Source organism: Oryctolagus cuniculus, chromosome 18, assembly GCF_051225735.1.
Source record: "Oryctolagus cuniculus isolate XC-2025 breed Fujian yellow rabbit chromosome 18, ASM5122573v1, whole genome shotgun sequence".
In the NCBI taxonomy this organism is placed as follows: domain Eukaryota; kingdom Metazoa; phylum Chordata; class Mammalia; order Lagomorpha; family Leporidae; genus Oryctolagus; species Oryctolagus cuniculus.
This window is the reverse complement of record NC_142884.1, coordinates 36585138-36597883: the sequence shown is the minus strand read 5'-3', so window position 1 is coordinate 36597883 and position 12746 is coordinate 36585138.

Below are 12746 nucleotides of genomic sequence, written 5' to 3'. Positions count from 1 at the left end.
TTTTGCTTTCATCCAGGAGTATCTGGACAAATTGTTGTGGATTTCGGGGGAAATTTAACCAAAAATCACCGTGAAAGTGGTTTTGGAGAAAATAACAATCTTCCTGTTCGGCAAATGTATCCAATGTCATGTTTACAGAAAGAAATATCATGTTTTCTCAGGTTTCTGAAGCTTTCTTCCTAGCAAACTCGAATGTGTGGAGTATTTGACTCCAGGTGGAACCAATTAGCGTTTGCCAGCAGAAAACAAAAAGGGTCCTGCTCAAATGCATTCAAAACCTTAAAGTCCATAGAGAATATCCAGAAAACACAAACACACAGAGGCTGTAGCAAGAACTGGGATTGAGAAAGCTACAAATCACCAGATAGTTTTGTTTTCATCCAGGAGTATCTGGACAAATTGCTGTAGTTTTGAAGTGAAATTTAACCAAAAAATCACCGTGAAAGTGGTTTTGGAGAAAAGCACAATCTTCCTGTTCGGCAAATGTATCCAATGTCATGTTTACAGAAAGAAATATCATGTTTTCTCAGGTTTCTGAAGCTTTCTCCCTAGAAAACTCGAATGTGTGGAGTGTTTGACTCCAGGTGGAACCAATTAGCGTTTGCCAGCAGAAAACAAAAAGGGCCCTCCTGAAATGCATTCAAAACCTTAAAGTCCATAGAGAATAACCAGAAAACACAAACACACATAGAGGCTGTAGGAAGATCTGGGATTGAGAAAGCTACAAATCACCAGATAGTTTTGCTTTCATCCAGGAGTATCTGGACAAATTGTTGTGCATTTCGGGTGAAATTTAACCAAAAATGACCGTGAAAGTGGTTTTGGAGAAAATAACAATCTTCCTGTTCAGCAAATGTATCCAATGTCATGTTTACAGAAAGAAATATCATGTTTTCTCAGGTTTCTGAAGCTTTCTCCCTAGAAATCTCGAATGTGTGGAGTATTTGACTCCAGGTGGAACCAATTAGCGTTTGCCAGCAGAAAACAAAAAGGGTCCTGCTAAAATGCATTCCAAACCTTAAAGTCCATAGAGAATATCCAGAAAACACAAACACACACAGAGGCTGTAGCAAGATCTGGGATTGAGATAGCTACAAATCACCAGATAGTTTTGCTTTCATCCAGGAGTATCTGGACAAATTGTTGTGGATTTCGGGTGAAATTTAACCAAAAATCACCGTGAAAGTGGTTTTGGAGAAAAGCACAATCTTCCTGTTCGGCAAATGCATCCAATGTCATGTTTACAGAAAGAAATATCATGTTTTCTCAGGTTTCTGGAGCTTTCGTCCTAGAAAACTCGAATGTGTGGAGCATTTGACTCCAGGTGGAACCAATTAGCGTTTGCCAGCAGAAAACAAAAAGGGTCCTGCTAAAATGCCTTCAAAACCTTAAAGTGTATAGAGAATATCCAGAAAACACAAACACACACAGAGGCTGTAAGAAGATCTGGGATTGAGAAAGCTACAAATCACCAGATACTTTTGCTTTCATCCAGGAGTATCTGGACAAATTGTTGTGGATTTCGGGTGAAATTTAACCAAAAATCACCGTGAAAGTGGTTTTGGAGAAAATAACAATCTTCCTGTTCGGCAAATGTATCCAATGTCATGTTTACAGAAAGAAATATCATGTTTTCTCAGGTTTCTGAAGCTTTCTTCCTAGAAAACTCGAATGTGTGGAGGATTTGGCTCCAGGTGGAACCAATTAGCGTTTGCCAGCAGAAAACAAAAAGGGTCCTGCTAAAATGCATTCAAAACCTTAAAGTCCATAGAGAATATCCAGAAAACACAAACACACACAGAGGCTGCAGCAAGATCTGGGTTTGAGATAGCTACAAATCACCAGATAGTTTTGCTTTCATCCAGGAGTATCTGGACAAATTGTTGTGGATTTCGGGTGAAATTTAACCAAAAATCACCGTGAAAGTGGTTTTGGAGAAAAGCACAATCTCCTGTACGGCAAATGACTCCAATGTCATGTTTACAAATGCAAATATCATGTTTTCTCAGGTTTCTGGAGCTTTCTTCCTAGAAAACTCGAATGTGTGGAGGATTTGACTCCAGGTGGAACCAATTAGCGTTTGCCAGCTGAAAACAAATACTTACATGCTAAAATGCATTCAAAACCTTAAAGTCCATAGAGAATATCCAGAAAACACAAACACACACAGAGGCTGTAGCAAGATCTGGGATTGAGATGGCTACAAATCACCAGATAGTTTTGTTTTCATCCAGGAGTATCTGGACAAATTGTTGTGGATTTCGGGTGAAATTTAACCAAAAATCACCGTGAAAGTGGTTTTGGAGAAAAGCACAATCTTCCTGTACGGCAAATGCATCCAATGTCATGTTTACAGAAAGAAATATCATGTTTTCTCAGGTTTCTGGAGCTTTCTTCCTAGAAAACTCGAATGTGTGGAGTATTTGACTCCAGGTGGAACCAATTAGTGTTTGCCAGCAGAAAACAAAAAGGGTCCTGCTAAAATGCATTCAAAACCTTAAAGTCCATAGAGAATATCCAGAAAACACAAACACACACAGAGGCTGTAGCAAGATCTGGGATTGAGATAGCTACAAATCACCAGATAGTTTTGTTTTCATCCAGGAGTATCTGGACAAATTGTTGTGGATTTCGGGTGAAATTTAACCAAAAATCACCGTGAAAGTGGTTTTGGAGAAAAGCACAATCTTTCTGTTCAGGAAATGAATCCAATGTCATGTTTACAAATACAAATATCATGTTTTCTCAGGTTTCTGGAGCTTTCTTCCTAGAAAACTCGAATGTGTGGAGTATTTGACTCCAGGTGGAACCAATTAGCGTTTGCCAGCAGAAAACAAAAAGGGTCCTGCTAAAATGCATTCCAAACCTTAAAGTCCATAGAGAATATCCAGAAAACACAAACACACACAGAGGCTGTAGCAAGATCTGGGATTGAGACAGCCACAACACACCAGATAGTTTTGTTTTCATCCAGGAGTATCTGGACAAATTGTTGTGGATTTCGGGTGAAATTTAACCAAAAATCACCGTGAAAGTGGTTTTGGAGAAAAGCACAATTTCCTATACGGGAAATGCATCCAATGTCATGTTTACAGAAAGAAATATCATGTTTTCTCAGGTTTCTGGAGCTTTCTTCCTAGAAAACTCGAATGTGTGGAGGATTTGACTCCAGGTGGAACCAATTAGCGTTGGCCAGCAGAAAACAAAAAGGGTCCTGCTAAAATGCATTCAAAACCTTAAAGTCCATAGAGAATATCCAGAAAACACAAACACACACAGAGGCTGTAGCAAGATCTGGGATTGAGATAGCTACAAATCACCAGATAGTTTTGTTTTCATCCAGGAGTATCTGGACAAATTGTTGTAGTTTTGAAGTGAAATTTAACCGAAAAATCACCGTGAAAGTGGTTTTGGAGAAAAGCACAATCTTTCTGTGCAGGAAATGAATCCAATGTCATGTTTACAAATACAAATATCATGTTTTCCCAGGTTTCAGAAGCTTTCTTCCTAGAAAACTCGAGTGTGTGGAGTATTTGACTCCAGGTGTTACCAATTAGCGTTTGCCAGCAGAAAACAAAAAGGGTCCTGCTAAAATGCATTCAAAACCTTAAAGTCCATAGAGAATATCCAGAAAACACAAATACACACAGAGGCTGTAGGAAGATCTGGGATTGAGATAGCCACAACACACCATATAGTTTTGTTTTCATCCAGGAGTATCTGGACAAATTGTTGTGGATTTCGGGTGAAATTTAACCAAAAATCACCGTGAAAGTGGTTTTGGAGAAAATCACAATCTTCCTGTATGGCAAATGCATCCAATGTCATGTTTACAGAAAGAAATATCATGTTTTCTCAGGTTTCTGGAGCCTCCTTCTTAGAAAACTCGAATGTGTGGAGTATTTCACTCCAGGTGGAACCAATTAGCGTTTGCCAGCTGAAAACAAATACTTACATGCTAAAATGCATTCAAAACCTTAAAGTCCATAGAGAATATCCAGAAAACACAAACTCACACAGAGGCTGTAGCAAGATCTGGGATTGAGATAGCTACAAATCACCAGATAGTTTTGTTTTCATCCACGAGTTTCTGGACAATTTGTTGTAGTTTTGAAGTGAAATTTAACCGAAAAATCACCGTGAAAGTGGTTTTGGAGAAAAGCACAATCTTTCTGTTAAGTAAATGAATCCAATGTCATGTTTACAAATACAAATATCATGTTTTCTCAGGTTTCTGGAGCTTTCTTCCTAGAAAACTCGAATGTGTGGAGTATTTGACTACAGGTAGAACCAATTAGCGTTTGCCAGCAGAAAACAAAAAGGGTCCTGCTAAATTGCATTCAAAACCTTAAAGTCCATAGAAAATATCCAGAAAACACAAACACACACAGAGGCTGTAGCAAGATCTGGGATTGAGATAGCTACAAATCACCAGATAGTTTTGTTTTCATCTAGGAGTATCTGGACAAATTGTTGTGGATTTCGGGTGAAATTTAACCAAAAATCACCGTGAAAGTGGTTTTGGAGAAAAGCACAATCTTCCTGATTGCAAATGCATCCAATGTCATGTTTGCAAATACAGATATCATGTTTTCCCAGGTTTCTGGAGCTTTCTTCCTAGAAAACTCGAATGTGTGGAGGATTTGACTCCAGGTGGAACCAATTAGCGTTTGCCACCTGAAAACAAAAACTTACATGCTATAATTCATTCAAAACCTTAAAGTCCATAGAGAATATCCAGAAAACACAAACACACACAGAGGCTGTAGCAAGATCTGGGATTGAGATGGCTACAAATCACCAGATAGTTTTGTTTTCATCCAGGAGTATCTGGACAAATTGTTGTAGTTTTGAAGTGAAATTTAACCAAAAATCACCGTGAAAGTGGTTTTGGAGAAAAGCACAATCTTCCTGTTTGTCAAATGTATCCAATGTCATGTTTACAAATACAAATATCATGTTTTCCCAGGTTTCTGGATCTTTCTTCCTAGAAAACTCGAATGTATGGAGGATTTTACTCCAGGTGGAACCAATTAGCGTTTGCCAGCAGAAAACAAAAAGGGTCCTGCTAAAATGCATTCAAAACCTTAAAGTCCATAGAGAATATCCAGAAAACACAAACACACACAGAGGCTGTAGCAAGATCTGGGATTGAGATGGCTACAAATCACCAGATAGTTTTGTTTTCCTCCAGGAGTATCTGGACAAATTGTTGTGGATTTCGGTTGAAATTTAACCAAAAATCACCGTGAAAGTGGTTTTTGAGAAAATCACAATCTCCCAGTATGGCAAATACATCCAATGTCATGTTTACAGAAAGAAATATCATGTTTTATCAGGTTTCTGGAGCTTTCTTCCTAGAAAACTCGAATGTGTGGAGGATTTGACTCCAGGTGGAACCAATTAGTGTTTGCCAGCACAAAACAAAAAGGGTCCTGCTAAAATGCATTCAAAAGCTTAAAGTCCATAGAGAATATCCAGAAAACACAAACGCACACAGAGGCTATAGCAAGATCTGGGATGGAGACAGCTACAAATCACCAGATAGTTTTGTTTTCATCCAGGAGTATCTGGACAAATTGTTGTGGATTTCGGGTGAAATTTAACCAAAAATCACCGTGAAAGTGGTTTTGGAGAAAAGCACAATCTTCCTGTTTGGCAAATGCATCCAATGTCATGTTTACAAATACAAATATCATGTTTTCCGAGGTTTCTGGAGCTTTCTTCCTAGAAAACTCGAATGTGTGGAGGATTTGACTCCAGGTGGAACCAATTAGCGTTTGCCAGCAGAAAACAAAAAGGGTCCTGCTAAAATGCATTCAAACCTTAAAATCCATAGAGAATATCCAGAAAACACAAACACACACAGAGGCTGTAGCAAGATCTGGGATTGAGACAGCTACAAATCACCAGATAGTTTTGTTTTCATCCAGGAGTATCTGGACAAATTGTTGTGGATTTCGGGTGAAATTTAACCAAAAATCACCGTGAAAGTGGTTTTGGAGAAAATCACAATCTCCCTGTATGGCAAATGCATCCAATGTCATGTTTAAAGAAAGAAATATCATGTTTTCTCAGGTTTCTGGAGCTTTCTTCCTAGAAAACTCGAATGTGTGGAGTATTTGACTCCAGGTGGAACCAATTAGTGTTTGCCAGCAGAAAACAAAAAGGGTCCTGCTAAAATGCATTCAAAACCTTAAAGTCCATAGAGAATATCCAGAAAACACAAACGCACACAGAGGCTGTAGCAAGATCTGGGATTGAGATAGCTACAAATCACCAGATAGTTTTGTTTTCATCCAGGAGTATCTGGACAAATTGTTGTGGATTTCGGGTGAAATTTAACCAAAAATCACCGTGAAAGTGGTTTTGGAGAAAAGCACAATCTTTCTGTTCAGCAAATGAATCCAATGTCATGTTTACAAATGCAAATATCATGTTTTCTCAGGTTTCTGGAGCTTTCTTCCTAGAAAACTCGAATGTGAGGAGGATTTGACTCCAGGTGGAACCAATTAGCGTTTGCCAGCTGAAAACAAATATTTACATGCTAAAATGCATTCAAAACCGTAAAGTCCATAGAGAATATCCAGAAAACACAAACACACACAGAGGCTGTAGCAAGATCTGGGATTGATATAGCTACAAATAACCAGATAGTTTTGTTTTCATCCAGGAGTATCTCGGCAAATTGTTGGGGATTTCGGGTGAAATTTAACCAAAAATCACCGTGAAAGTGGTTTTGGAGAAAAGCACAATCTTCCTGTTCGGCAAATGCATCGAATGTCATGTTTACAAATACGAATATCATGTTTTCCCAGGTTTCTGGAGCTTTCTTCCTTGAAAACTCGAATGTGTGGAGTATTTGACTCCAGGTGGAACCAATTAGCGTTTGCCAGCAGAAAACAAAAAGGGTCCTGGGAAAATGCATTCAAAACCTTAAAGTCCATAGAGAATATCCAGAAAACACAAACACACACAGAGGTTGTAGCAAGATCTGTGATTGAGACAGCCACAACACACCAGATAGTTTTGTTTTCATCCAGGAGTTTCTGGACAAATTGTTGTGGATTTCGGGTGAAATTTAACCAAAAATCACCATGAAAGTGGTTTTGGAGAAAATCACAAACTTCCTGTATGGCAAATGCATCCAATGTCATGTTTACAGAAAGAAATGTCATGTTTTCTCAGGTTTCTGAAGCTTTCTTCCTAGAAAACTCGAATGTGTGGAGGATTTGACTCCAGGTGGAACCAATTAGCGTTTGCCAGCAGAAAACAAAAAGGGTCCTGCTAAAATGCATTCAAAACCTTAAAGTCCATAGAGAATATCCAGAAAACACAAACACACACAGAGGCTGTAGTAGGATCTGGGATTGAGATAGCTACAAATCACCAGATACTTTTGTTTTCATCCAGGAGATTCTGGACAAATTGTTGTGGATTTCGGGTGAAATTTAACCAAAAATCACCGTGAAAGTGGTTTTGGAGAAAAGCACAATCTTCCTGTTTGGCAAATGTATCCAATGTCATGTTTACAGAAAGAAATATCATGTTTTCTCAGGTTTCTGAAGCTTTCTTCCTAGAAAACTCGAATGTGTGGAGGATTTGACTCCAGGTGGAACCAATTAGCGTTTGCCAGCTGAAAACAAATACTTACATGCTAAAATGCATTCAAAACCTTAAAGTCCATAGAGAATATCCAGAAAACACAAACACACACAGAGGCTGTAGCAAGATCTGGGACTGAGATAGCTACAAATCACCAGATAGTTTTGTTTTCATCCAGGAGTATCTGGACAAATTGTTGTAGTTTTGAAGTGAAATTTAACCTTAAAATCACCCTGAAAGTGGTTTTGGAGAAAAGCACAATCTTTCTGTGCAGGAAATGAATCCAATGTCATGTTTACAAATACAAATATCATGTTTTCTCAGGTTTCTGTAGCTTTCTTCCTAGAAAACTCGAATGTGTGGAGTATTTGACTCCAGGTGGAACCAATTAGCGTTTGCCAGCAGAAAACAAAAAGTGTCCTGCTAAAATGCATTCAAAACCTTAAAGTCCATAGAGAATATCCAGAAAACACAAACACACACAGAGGCTGTAGCAAGATCTGGGATTGAGATAGCTACAAATCACCAGATAGTTTTGTTTTCATCCAGGAGTATCTGGACAAATTGTTGTGGATTTCGGGTGAAATTTAACCAAAAATCACCGTGAAAGTGGTTTTGGAGAAAATCACAATCTTCCAGTATGGCAAATGCATCCAATGTCATGTTTACAGAAAGAAATATCATGTTTTCTCAGGTTTCTGGAGCTTCCTTCTTAGAAAACTCGAATGTGTGGAGTATTTGACTCCAGGTGGAACCAATTAGCGTTTGCCAGCTGAAAACAAATACTTACATGCTAAAATGCATTCAAAACCTTAAAGTCCATAGAGAATATCCAGAAAACACAAACACACACAGAGGCTGTAGCAAGATCTGGGATTGAGATAGCTACAAATCACCAGATAGTTTTCTTTTCATCCACGAGTTTCTGGACAAATTGTTGTAGTTTTGAAGTGAAATTTAACCGAAAAATCACCGTGAAAGTGGTTTTGGAGAAAAGCACAATCTTTCTGTTAAGTAAATGAATCCAATGTCATGTTTACAAATACAAATATCATGTTTTCTCAGGTTTCTGGAGCTTTCTTCCTAGAAAACTCGAATGTGTGGAGTATTTGACTCCAGGTGGAACCAATTAGTGTTTGCCAGCAGAAAACAAAAAGGGTCCTGCTAAAATGCATTCAAAACCTTAAAGTCCATAGAGAATATCCAGAAAACACAAACGCACACAGAGGCTGTAGCAAGATCTGGGATTGAGATAGCTACAAATCACCAGATAGTTTTGTTTTCATCCAGGAGTATCTGGACAAATTGTTGTAGCTTTGAAGTGAAATTTAACCAAAAATCACCTTGAAAGTGGTTTTGGAGAAAAGCACAATCTTTCTGTTCAGCAAATGAATCCAATGTCATGTTTACAAATACAAATATCATGTTTTCTCAGGTTTCTGGAGCTTTCTTCCTAGAAAACTCGAATGTGTGGAGGATTTGACTCCAGGTGGAACCAATTAGCGTTTGCCAGCAGAAAACAAAAAGGGTCCTGCTAAAATGGATTCAAAACCTTAAAGTCCATAGAGAATATCCAGAAAACACAAACACACACAGAGGCTGTAGCACGATCTGGGATTGAGATAGCTACAAATCACCAGATAGTTTTGTTTTCATCCAGGAATATCTGGACAAATTGTTGTGGATTTCGGGTGAAATTTAACCAAAAATCACCGTGAAAGTGGTTTTGGAGAAAAGCACAATCTTTCTGTTCAGCAAATGTATCCAATGTCATGTTTACAGAAAGAAATATCATGTTTTCTCAGGTTTCTGAAGCTTTCTTCCTAGAAAACTCGAATGTGTGGAGTACTTGACTACAGGTGGAATCAATTAGCGTTTGCCAGCTGAAAACAAATACATACTAAAATGCATTCAAAACCTTAAAGTCCATAGAGAATATCCAGAAAACACAAACACACACAGAGGCTGTAGCAAGATCTGGGATTGAGATAGCTACAAATCACCAGATAGTTTTGTTTTCATCCAGGAGTATCTGGACAAATTGTTGTAGTTTTGAAGTGAAATTTAACCAAAAATCACCGTGAAAGTGGTTTTGGAGAAAAGCACAATCTTTCTGTTGAGCAAATGAATCCAATGTCATGTTTACAGAAAGAAATATCATGTTTTCTCAGGTTTCTGGAGCTTTCTTCCTAGAAAACTCGAATGTGTGGAGGATTTAACTCCAGGTGGAACCAATTAGCGTTTGCCAGCAGAAAACAAAAAGGGTCCTGCTAAAATGCATTCAAAACCTTAAAGCCCATAGAGAATATCCAGAAAACACACACACACACAGAGGCTGTAGCAAGATCTGGGATTGAGATGGCTACAAATCACCAGTTAGTTTTGTTTTCATCCAGGAGTATCTGGACAAATTGTTGTGGATTTCGGGTGAAATTTAACCAAAAATCACCGTGCAAGTGGTTTTGGAGAAAATCACAATCTTCCTGTTCGGCAAATGCATTCAATGTCATGTTTACAGAAAGAAATATCATGTTTTCTCAGGTTTCTGGAGCTTTCTTCCTAGAAAACTCGAATGTGTGGAGTATTTGACTCCAGGTGGAACCAATTAGTGTTTGCCAGCAGAAAACAAAAAGGGTCCTGCTAAAATGCATTCAAAACCTTAAAGTCCATAGAGAATATCCAGAAAACACAAACGCACACAGAGGCTGTAGCAAGATCTGGGATTGAGATAGCTACAAATAACCAGATAGTTTTGTTTTCATCCAGGAGTATCTGGACAAATTGTTGTGGATTTCGGGTGAAATTTAACCAAAAATCACCGTGAAAGTGGTTTTGGAGAAAATCACAATCTTCCTGTACGAGAAATGCAACCAATGTCATGTTTACAAATACAAATATCATGTTTTCTCAGGTTTCTGGAGCTTTCTTCCTAGAAAACTCGAATGTGTGGAGGATTTGACTCCAGGTGGAACCAATTAGCGTTTGCCAGCAGAAAACAAAAAGGGTCCTGCTAAAATGGATTCAAAACCTTAAAGTCCATAGAGAATATCCAGAAAACACAAACACACACAGAGGCTGTAGCAAGATCTGGGATTGAGACAGCTACAAATCACCAGATAGTTTTGTTTTCATCCAGGAGTATCTGGACAAATTGTTGTGGATTTCGGGTGAAATTTAACCAAAAATCACCGTGAAAGTGGTTTTGGAGAAAAGCACAATCTTCCTGTTTGGCAAATGCATCCAATGTCATGTTTACAAATACAAATATCATGTTTTCCCAGGTTTCTGGAGCTTTCTTCCTAGAAAACTCGAATGTGTGGAGGATTTCACCCCAGGTGGAACCAATTAGCGTTTGCCAGCAGAAAACAAAAAGGGTCCTGCTAAAATGCATTCAAAACCTTAAAGTCCATAGAGAATATCCAGAAAACACAAACACACACAGAGGCTGTAGCAAGATCTGGGATTGAGATAGCTACAAATCACCAGATAGTTTTGTTTTCATCCAGGAGTATCTGGACAAATTGTTGTAGTTTTGAAGTGAAATTTAACCAAAAATCACCGTGAAAGTGGTTTTGGAGAAAAGCACAATCTTTCTGTTCAGCAAATGAATCCAATGTCATGTTTACAGAAAGAAATATCATGTTTTCTCAGGTTTCTGGAGCTTTCTTCCTAGAAAACTCGAATGTGTGGAGGATTTGACTCCAGGTGGAATCAATTAGCGTTTGCCAGCTGAAAACAAATACATACTAAAATGCATTCAAAACCTTAAAGTCCATAGAGAATATCCAGAAAACACAAACACACACAGAGGCTGTAGCAAGATCTGGGATTGAGATAGCTACAAATCACCAGATAGTTTTGTTTTCATCCAGGAGTATCTGGACAAATTGTTGTAGTTTTGAAGTGAAATTTAACCAAAAATCACCGTGAAAGTGGTTTTGGAGAAAAGCACAATCTTTCTGTTCAGCAAATGAATCCAATGTCATGTTTACAGAAAGAAATATCATGTTTTCTCAGGTTTCTGGAGCTTTCTTCCTAGAAAACTCGAATGTGTGGAGGATTTGACTCCAGGTGGAACCAATTAGCGTTTGCCAGCAGAAAACAAAAAGGGTCCTGCTAAAATGCATTCAAAACCTTAAAGCCCATAGAGAATATCCAGAAAACACACACACACACACAGAGGCTGTAGCAAGATCTGGGATTGAGATGGCTACAAATCACCAGATAGTTTTGTTTTCATCCAGGAGTATCTGGACAAATTGTTGTGGATTTCGGGTGAAATTTAGCCAAAAATCACCGTGAAAGTGGTTTTGGAGAAAAGCACAATCTTTCTGTTCAGCAAATGAATCCAATGTCATGTTTACAAATACAAATATCATGTTTTCCCAGGTATCTGGAGCTTTCTTCCTAGAAAACTCGAATGTGTGGAGGATTTGACTCCAGGTGGAACCAATTAGTGTTTGCCAGCAGAAAACAAAAAGGGTCCTGCTAATATGCATTCAAACCTTAAAGTCCATAGAGAATATCCAGAAAACACAAACACACACAGAGGCTGTAGCAAGATCTGGGATTGAGATAGCTACAAATCACCAGATAGTTTTGTTTTCATCCAGGAGTATCTGGACAAATTGTTGTGGATTTCGGGTGAAATCTAACCAAAAATCACCGTGAAAGTGGTTTTGGAGAAAATCACAATCTCCCTGTATGGCAAATGCATCCAATGTCATGTTTACAGAAAGAAATATCATGTTTTCTCAGGTTTCTGGAGCTTTCTTCCTAGAAAACTCGAATGTGTGGAGTATTTCACTCCAGGTGGAACCAATTAGTGTTTGCCAGCAGAAAACAAAAAGGGTCCTGCTGAAATGCATTCAAAACATTAAAGTCCATAGAGAATATCCCGAAAACACAAACACACACAGAGGCTGTAGCAAGATCTGGGATTGAGATAGCTACAAATCACCAGATAGTTTTGTTTTCATCCAGGAGTATCTGGACAAATTGTTGTAGTTTTGAAGTGAAATTTAACCAAAAATCACCGTGAAAGTGGTTTTGGAGAAAAGCACAATCTTTCTGTTCAGCAAATGAATCCAATGTCATGTTTACAGATACAAACATCATGTTTTCCCAGGTTTCTGGAGCTT